General features: G+C 41.3%; 1 long non-coding RNA gene across 1 annotated transcript in view; it reads left to right on the plus strand.

Annotated features, from left to right (window-relative positions):
• Positions 1–655: 655 nt before the first annotated feature.
• Positions 656–10038, plus strand: part of LOC106954255 (uncharacterized) — a 17185-nt gene continuing 7802 nt past the window's right edge. The window contains exon 1 of the long non-coding RNA XR_001426327.1: positions 656–747. This is a non-coding gene — a long non-coding RNA (uncharacterized LOC106954255). The remainder of the gene's footprint in view (positions 748–10038) is intronic.

Consider the following 10038-nt stretch of genomic DNA (forward strand, 5'->3'; position numbering starts at 1 on the left):
AAATGTGGACAGAAAGACTTTAATCATTAAACTCTTCTTCTGCACACTTCTGTATGTGATTGTCTAGAAATATCAGATAAGTTGTTTTTCTCTCTCTTCCTGTCCAGGCTGCACAGCTCAGCCTCCTTCTCACAGCATTTCCTTTCTCATATTAAGTTGTTAAAAAAAATCTGAACCCAGTTGTTGGCTTCTCCAGCCAATCATCAGGTTACACAGTAAAAAAAAAAAAAAAGCTCCACACACAGAGGTTGCTTTTACTAGTGTCACAGGAGTTTGACCTATAAATACATAAAATGGGTGATTTCATTCTGCAGAAATACTCCCAAGGACCAGCTGTAGGTTCACAAGCAAAGACAGGATCTGTAAAACTGAACCGTTTGGCACAATGGAAGTCACATGTGCACTTTCACGCTCAACTGTATTGTTTCTGCGGGCCGCGTCCGTCCGTCCGATTCACAGGTTTGGTGTTGGTAGCTCGTGTTCCCAGATTTGTCCGTGTTTTCACTGAAAGCCGAGACGCTCCTGCTGGTTGTTTTGTGTTTAATGACATCATCCGCCCGGCCACTTTCTGACGCTCTCAAAACATCAGCGGGGTTTTTTTTTCTCTCGCTCCTGCTAAACCCAAACCCACTAACCCCCCCACAGAGGTCACGCATGTCCCGTCGCTCCAACACAAACAAAGACCCGGGTGCTCCACAGTCACCGGCATGACTTTACGACGCCGCGTTCATTCCGTTTAATCTAGCGGTAAGTTTTAAACGGCGAGAGCCAAACAAAGATTTTAACGCGCCGTGACAGTCGGAGAGGGACGTTACCCCGAAAAACACACCATGCAGGTCCTATAAACTGCAGCTGATGCGAAGTGTGACCTCCGCTCTGCACTCCGCATCTCAGATATCAGATGCCCCTAGCACGATATTGAAATATAATTCATTTAGGCAGTTATATTGTTGTTGTTTTTTTTTATATGTTCTCCTATACATAAAGTGGCGAATGAGGTAGAAAATGTTGAACAGAGTGTTATTTCCTAATCAGTAGCATGTGCTAGCAAACTCGATTTCAGCTTGAAACACGTTACAGCGAAACAGTGACTTGCAGAATTCTAATATTATTTCTTCATACTAGCATCTTTTAGCAATGTAAACTGAAAAAATATGTATTTTAAGCCTTGTTTTCTGCTCAAGCTGCAAAGGGTGATGTTCACATGTTGTTCTAGTTCACCCATAACAAAAAGCTCGTTTTAAATCAATTTTAATCTTTGACAGATTTAAATCCCGTTGCCTTTGCTAAGATAAACTGTATTGTAATGATGAGACTTCAAAAACAGCGGCTGTCATCCACCCATCATCAGAACATTGATCAGTTGAAACTGCAGCTGAAAAGCGATCGCATTGGGCCGCCTTCGTAACTGTGGTCACTTTTAAAGCGCTACACATGAGGTGGGTGTCCATCTTTAAAAAAAATCCTGCAAATATTTTAAACAAGATATTTTGCCTGAGACGTCGCACACCGACGACGGCAGCATGTTTTTGCTCACATGGAGCAAAAATCAAAGATGTCGGGATTGTTACGTCCACCAGTTGTCATCCTGTTACGCCGTAACAGGATGAACTGCGCTCACTTTCAAGTTTGTCGTGTAAAAATGGATCACTGCTCAGTTCAAAAATCTTGAAAACGTCATCTGTACTTTTTGTGTTTATGCACAACACTGACCTGTAGTTTAATGTGATGCATGCTCAGTAAGTGCTCATATATATACTTCTAACTTGCAGCCTCCACTATATTTCATATGTGGCTGTCGAGTTGAATACTTAACTAATGGATGTACGGCCAGGTCCATCTTCCAGACTTTCATCTTAAGGAGGTATTATTGCTGTAATGCCTACCTTGAATTCAGAAAATCCTACATAAGAGTTCAAAGTGAATGCACCAGTAGCTCTTTATGATGCATTCAGTTGTAACAGCCAATCTCTGTTAAATCTTATTAAATCTTGTGCTTCCCATTATGTCCTGTATGCCTATTTAGACTCTGGTTTGTGTAGCAGACCTTTTTCCTTGCAGGTTTTTCAGCTTCCCTCATTCTCTCAGCGCTGCTCCCCTCATTGGCTGTCATTGTGAAGCATGTCAGTGATCACTCCTCAGTATTTAAGTACTTTTTCTGTCATTACTTGCTGGATTCTCTGTGGCTGACCCATGGTTTCTCTTCGTTCCAGAGTTGTCTCACTAACAATTCCCAGCTTTCTGCACCTTTGTCATTTCATACAACATAATGATGACTCTCGCCACAAACAAAGCTGAAAAACATAATGTTGGTGATCCATTTGAATACGGGAGAAATTGATATTAACAAAGATAACTTATTCACAGTCCATTCAGAATAAAAAGGTGACCTGCTTTGGCTGAGGTTTTTTTTTCTTTCCCCAGTTTCAATATGTTGTAGAACGAGTTATTTTCATGTTGGCAGTACAGATATATTGTTACGCTTATTAAGGGAGAACATTTAATAAAGTGGAATCACAAAACTTGATGGTTTCACTAGTATTTTTAGGGAAACTAAAAAGTATCCCATAACGCACCATTGCAAAAGTTATGACAAATGCCTTTCCAGTGGAAAAACTCTGACAAGAGAGAATCATGGACTGAGCTGCTCTGGTTTCGGGCTCGTACTGTAGCTGTTTGTTTTGAAATGTGCTTTGAAAATTAAGAGTTGAGACGCCTCCACTCCTGAGTACAATCACGAAACATTGAGGTAAGACTAAGTTATGAGGGCGAGTAGTGAAATGGAATCCAAGCAAAGTGCCAAAACATGAGCAAAAAATGTAGGGGTCAGTTAGGCTTGATTTGTTGCTGCTCAATGCATTGAAACATTGAAATGCTGTGAATTTTATGTAACCATAGCAATGGGGTGAGAGCAAGGTGGGATGAGAGATTAAATTATTTTTCTTGCAATCACCGTGTTAAGCTGAGGTATTTGGTTTCATCCCAGAAACTGGGCAAAAAAAACAAACCAAAAGGTTGTTGGTTGTTAACAAAAAAAGTGAAAATCCAAAAGTTGCAACTTTTTGCTCCATGTTGGTCCCATAAGCGTGTGAACGTTATTGGGTGAATGTGTCTCCACAGTGAATTGCTTTGAGTTTTCAGCATTCCTAAGAAAAGCTTTGCTTAACTTCAGTCCATTTATCATATTTACATTCTGAGATGCATTAATTTCCAACAATGTGAAACTAATTCTACATTCATATTTTATTTTACCATCACTATGTACTATCAATTGGGCAGAGAGAAGGTTGACAGACATAGACGATGTAAAACACATAAATTGCAGCTCGTCCTTCACCAGTTGATTGTACTTCACTTGTTGAAAGGAAAAAAATTGTGAAACATAAAAAAGAAATCAGATTGTTCAATGAAGTGAAACTCTAACTCGAAAAATCCCCAAAATATTTTTATGAGCTATAAAAAAAAATAATCCAAGAAAATAATCTTAGCTGCACTGTTGTCGTTGTTAGCAAGACCTCCTTTGCTGCAAACTTTAACATTATTATGTAGACGGTGGAAGAAGTGAAGCCTAAACTGAACTACCGTTCTGAACCGTTTGCACATCCTCCGAGAAACACTAGAGACGATTCGACACGCAGACACAGAACAGAGCCGCTCCTGCCCACTCCACTGGCTGGAGTGGACAACCCTGACCTTCTTCTTCATGTCTTGGGAAGGAAGAGTCTCTTCAGTCAGAGGCTTCTTCAAATTCACTGTGGTACAGGCAGCTACAAGAAATCTTTCCTGCCACTGTCTGCTCTTTGAAGGCTTTGAATTAAGGAGTTACAGCAACATTTATTTTCCCTCTTGGATCAATAAAGTATTTCTGAATTTGAATTCGACTTGTGCCCCAAAAGTCCAACCAGTTGACCAGAAGAGAGGAATGTTGCGCTACTGGTGTTAAGATATGTTTAACCTAGTTTTTCTAAGGTGCCCAAATTAAGAATCCTGTTAGACGGCGAGGAAGATTGCTTTTGGAAACGGCCTCAGTTACGCTTTAAGGAAACATTTAACTTCCAGATTTAGGAGATAATTTCAGGTGCAGCATCTCGTTACAATCAGAAACTTTCTCGTTTATAAATACAAAGCTCAGAACGAGAGCATTTCTTGTTTTAACGATATAAAAACCCTTTATGGCATTCTCTCACCATTTCCTCTGGACGACACCTAAACCTCCCACAACGTGCTGCAGCTTCTCTCTTTTAAACAAGAACATATTTTGATTTCAATTAGACATAAATCTCTATGCGAGTTACAAATCTCAATGAAAGAACTTTCTTGTTTCACCTTCACACGTCTGTCGATCCTTCCTGCACGCAACATACCCTCTCTGGTGTCTAGGATCTTAATGTGGCTCGCTATTCTCGGCTGCTGCTCGGCTGGCTGCGGGTCATTTCACGTTGTCGACTCTTCAATTAAAGTTCCGTTGTGTTCAAGTTCTGCTGAAGAGGAGATGAAGGATGTCTGACTTGACTAATAGCCTCGGCGCTAATCTGCGCTGTTGACTGACGCTGTCTCCAACATGCATGTTTGCACGAGGTCCAGCCGTCAGCGTCTGTCAGTCAGTCAGCTCTGATACGCGTCACGAGGTGACCTGCGTCCCAGCTTTCAGGCCCAAAGTCGCTGCAAGACACACAAACACGGCTTCTGTCGTCGCTGACTAAACTTTAGTGTTTTCTTGAAGTCAGCAGAGACGATGCCACGGTGTGTCGTTGGAGCTTTTTTTCCCTTGGGCTTGTTCTTGTGATCCGGCTGATTTTTAGAAATGTTGAACTTTAATTTAGGACAGTGTGATCAACCGTTGATTTTTATGAAGCTACGCTGACACACCTTTTTATTTAAGGTGGTGCTTTTTAGACAGCTCTTCTTTTCAGCCACTAAAATACATGGATGGTTATTCGAATTTATGGGGAAATATGTACAAAAGATCTAATGCACTCCACACCAAAGCAATGCAGGATTGGGAATACTGAAACACAGGAGCTAATCGGTTAACCCTACTTTTATTTACTCAGTGCATTGTTGAGTTAATTTTTTTATTTTCTAATTTGAGTTGGTCTCAGGATTTTAATGCTGTTCAAATCCAAATAAATAGATTTGAAAAGAAGTAGTTTTTAAAGTCATCAAATTATTAAAAGCTGTGCTCTAATGATGGCAAAAAGTTTTTGAGAGTTAAAAACACACAGATGGTGGTTTTATCTGTGGCAGAATAAGACATCCTGAAGATGTTTGTGTTGCCATGACAACTTGCTTTCGATCCAGAAGAGTTTTCTTGATTTTTTAAGTCTAGCATATCCACTACATTGGAGCATCTACTGAAGGTATCAAGTGAAGTTCATTTATTTATTTTTATTCAGTCATTGTAATTTTAGTTGGGTAATGTTAAGCCTTAAATAAAAGCAGGATGAAATCTGACTAAAGGTATATGAGAAAGTTTCAAAGCACCAAAAGTGAAGTGGCTGAAATTTAATTTTGTTCATCCGTAACTGAGGCTGCGATTTAAAATGTGATCACTGAAATAAAAAATAATAATAATAATAAGGTAGGGCTGCACAGTGGCGCAGTTGGTAGAGCTGTTGCCTTGCAGCAAGAAGGTTCTGGGTTTGATTCCCAGCCCTGGTCTTTCTGCATGGAGTTTGCATGTTCTCCCTGTGCATGCATGTGTTTTCTCCAGGTACCCCAGTTTCTTCCCAGTCCAAAAATATGACTGTCAGGTTAATTGGTCTCTCCAAATTGCCTCTAGGTGTGAGTGTGTGTGCACATGGTTGTTTGTCTCTGTGTTGCCCTGCAACAGACTGGTGACCTGTCCAGGGTCGTTAGCTGGAGATGGACACCAGCAACCCTCCCAACCCCACTAAGGGACAAGGGCATAAAGCAAATGGATTGATGGATGGATAATAAAAAGGTATAGTCATGTTGTTGCTTCTCCTTGAATATAGTAAGGCACATCTTGAATAGATGCAACATTTTTCTTTTCTCTTTTTTTAAAAGACCCTTTTTCAAATCCTTCCCTCATTTGTCATTTAAAAAAAAAAACCCGTCTGATTTTCTCATCTGTGTGGTGACATTGATACAGTGTGTGGGGTCTGAGTGGTGCGCTGAGCGATGTGTTCCACTCCCGTAATTACACAGTACGAGGTTCTCCCCTGGATCCTCAGGGTACGTCGCCGTACCTCTCTGACGAGACGGGAATTTCCCATTACTGCGAGCAGCCTGCTGTTTCAGGTGTTCAAAAATGCTTTTAATGGAGAACGTGTTCCCTCAGCTTTCCCCTCGCGTTGTTCGAACAAGACAGCGGGGTTATGGGTCTGCTGGGAGCCTTTGATGAAGGATAGAAGCCGTCTGATGGGGGAATCTGCGGCGTTGCCGCAGTCATAAAGAGTCTGTGCTCAACAAGCAGAAGAAGAACCATAATGGTGGCTGGTTAGTAATTGTGCAGCAGAGTTGGGGACGAGAAACAGCTGCTTTTATCCAGGCTGGCAGAGTTGAATATAATTGAGGTAGTGATGACAGGGCAACAGACGGAGCTTTGTGAATAATTTAAATGGGCAGTGTTATGAAAATCCACTTTTTTTGAGCTTCACATCATGTTATGATGTTGTTTTCTCATCAAGAAGACACCTAGAGTGTTGCTTTGTTTCCTTCGTGGATGTTTGAGAAATCCTTTAATCTCCCATGGCAACCATCCAGCTGAGCAAAACGCCTGGGTGGACCTAGCTCCGCATTCGAGGACGAAGCTCCTCCTCTGAGCTGAAGTCTCCGAGCTTCCGCCTCACAGAGCGGCCCCTTCCCCCGACTCAGCTCCTTCAGACTAGCCAGCAGCAATTAGCAAACACCTAGTGGAACTGAGCGTCTGCTGAGATCATTATAGGAGCTACTGCTCAGTGAAACACTGGAGAAATGTTGTTAAAGGGTTAATAGAGGACTTTCAGAAAGAGCAAATGTTTTTAAAGAGGCAGAGACCCAATTTTAAGACCCTAAAATATAGTCAAATTTCTCTTAAGTCATGTTTGATGTATAGAGCATTTTTATAACAACTGAAGGTAACATAGTTACTTGATTGTGCTATAAAACGACACTGTGGCTGGAAAACGTATAATTCTGCCCCTTTAACTCTCCTGGAGCATTTCGTGTCAGTCATAAAACATGGCGGTCCTCCTCTAGAGGACAGTTTTGTTACCTGAACTTTGCCCTCACAGTCCTGCACAGCTACAGGGTGGCATTGAGTGGTGCAAAACATTGTGTGGGTACTTTTGGACTTAATCAGTCTCTATGGAACCCTGACAACATAACGGCAGGTTTTTCCATCAACGCAGAGATGTAGAGTCCAACAGACCTGACATCATGCTACAGACTGCATGTCAACAGGCAGACATCCATGGGTGCCATTACCCGTCTCTTTCTATTACCTGCTGCCCAATTTTGTTTTACTTCTGTGCTCTCATTTTGAGTGAGCACCAAATATTTTTGGTTTAAGCATTCCAGCCATGTTGAGCAAGATGGTTGACAAAACAATGACTCCAGGAGTCCTGAGTAAATTTTGAAAGATTATCTTCTCGAATTAATGATCTAAAGGATTTGATGGTCTGAGATTCTGTTCCCTTCTGTTTGTTTCCATTTATTTTCATAATGACGACTCAGCAGGAGGTCATGCCCGCAGTTAACACACAAGTCAAGACTCTGACTGTGGCTGTGAGTACGACAGCGTACCAGAGGGAAAAAAAACAAGAGTAAATTTCAGTCAAAAAAATTCTGAAATTGAGATTGATCTCCAAAATTGTCTAGAAAAAATATGGACATTTCAGAGTTTCAAGTCAAAAAGTTTTGAATTATTCCAAGAATATATGGAAATTTCGGGAGGGGGGTTCTAGCACACTTTTTGACTTTTCAAATTCAGAATTTTTGAGAGAAACAGCAAAATTTTAGGGTTTTTTAGCATTAGTTTGTTTCTTCTTTTTTATCCACTCTTTGCGATGGCGCTAATACACCACTGTACTGCCGTCGACACTGCTTTGCTGTAGTTTATTAATTCAGCTGCAATCATCCTTTTCTGGGACATTTAAATCCACATCCAAATTTTCTAAAACAGTTTTAAATTATTTGAATATTGTATGAATTGTAGATGTTGGGGAGGGACGGAGGATTAAAGCACCCACTGTTTGACATGTTCATTCAGTAATTATAAATCTACACATTAACCAACCATCTGGTCATCTTTGTTCAGACAGGGCAAAGAGATGATGGTGAAATAAAATGGAGTATGGTGTCTTTTTAAAGACGTTCTTTGACGAAAATGAATGAAACTATAATGTCGTCTTGAGTGCCGGGCGTTTTGAGCCTTGTTCTAAAGAGTTGCTTTGCTACGAAAAGATTCAGAATCTTCTTTTAACTCAATTTTCTATTTTCTTCATGAAAGTTAAAACCTTTTGGCTCCGTTCTGTCCCGTACTCCCTCGGATCGGAGTGAGCTACATCCACTCACTGAGGTCTGCTTGGCGACTCGTCGTCTCCGCAGCCGTGAAAACCCTTCCTGTGTCCAGGCCTCGCTCTGTCACAGGGGCTTTTAGCGCCGTGAGAGCAGTGAAGCATTAATGGCTCTGTTCGCAGAGTTCAGAGCGGCTCCGCACCGCGCTGCTGATGGCAAAGTCAAACCGCCCTTCCTGTTCCAAAGATGGAAATCGGCACCTGAAAGAGTCCGGCTGAAATAAAAGAACGATGAAACGCCAAAGCCCGCGATGGGAGAACTCTTGGGAGCACATTACGCGTCTATGAGTCCCTGGAGGACAGGGGGATGAAGGACGCGGTGCGGTCCAAAAGGCCAATCAGTCACGCAGTGGGTCACGATCCAGAATTCCTCTTTTGAACACACTCCTCTGGTGTAAAAGCATCCAGACTCGGACCGAAAGCGACTGGTTCTATTTTAGTGCGCGGGTGTGTGGCTGTCTCCGTCTGTCTGTGTGAATCAGTGAGTGTCTCCAGGCTCCAGAGTAGATAAGAAAGGGCAGCGAGAGGCACAAGGGTATCCATTACTCACCGGACGCCTATGGAGAGCAGGAGAAGGCGCACCTGAATCGGGTTTAATGGTGGAAATGGATGCACGGTTCCCCCGCAGAGTAATCCCCTTTATGGCCGGGGCTCACCTGTGATATATGGAAAGAGGACAGATGCCAATGAGGGAAGCAGTGGGATGCAGAGGTGATTGGACAGATTCTTCTGGGTGATGCAGGGGTTGTGTGCAGCTTTGAACTTGCGCCACTGTCCGGGGTCATGCTGAGGGTGATTAAGTGCTGCTGTGTTCCCGGAGAAGAGAGAGAGGAAGGGAAGAGAGAGAGAGAGAGAGAAAGAGAGAGCTTGTTCTCATAGAGCCGACTGACAGGAGATGGTCTTAATGGCCAGAGTTGTTAACTTGACTTCTGCTTTAACTAATCAATCACTGCTCTTGTTATGCACATTTTTGTTTTTATATTTGTCATAAAACTCAAAGCTGAAAACCATTTATTCCTGGATTTCCTAAATAACTATATAGTGACGACTTTTATCCTCAACTGCATCTGGATTTTCTTGGTTGAATGAATCACAGCATGAAAGGAAAACCACAGCGTTCCAGTTTCCAATAAATCAATGTAGAAATGCATCATAACACTGATCATATCCCTAATTATTGACTCAGCTTCCATTCTAAATGGATTTAAAATGAAAAACACTGGCATCTTATAAAAAAAGTATGCATATACTTAGACACAATTGACTATATTTATCAGTTGTTCTTAAGATGGTCCTTAAAAATAAATAAAGCCTTGGTTGTTGAAGCCAAGCGTCCATTAGGAAATTATTTATTGCTTCTGGTAATTTATATATGTTTGTTTCTGTGCTGTTCTTTTATACAGTTTTACTATGTGGATAAAAAAAATCATAAGCTGTTCACATATTTTTCTATTTTTGTATTTTTGTATATAATATATATATATATATATATATATATATATATATATATATATAT

The sequence above is a fragment of the Poecilia latipinna genome, unplaced genomic scaffold (assembly GCF_001443285.1).
Source record: "Poecilia latipinna isolate Pla-1442-1.1 unplaced genomic scaffold, P_latipinna-1.0 Scaffold641, whole genome shotgun sequence".
Classification (NCBI taxonomy): domain Eukaryota; kingdom Metazoa; phylum Chordata; class Actinopteri; order Cyprinodontiformes; family Poeciliidae; genus Poecilia; species Poecilia latipinna.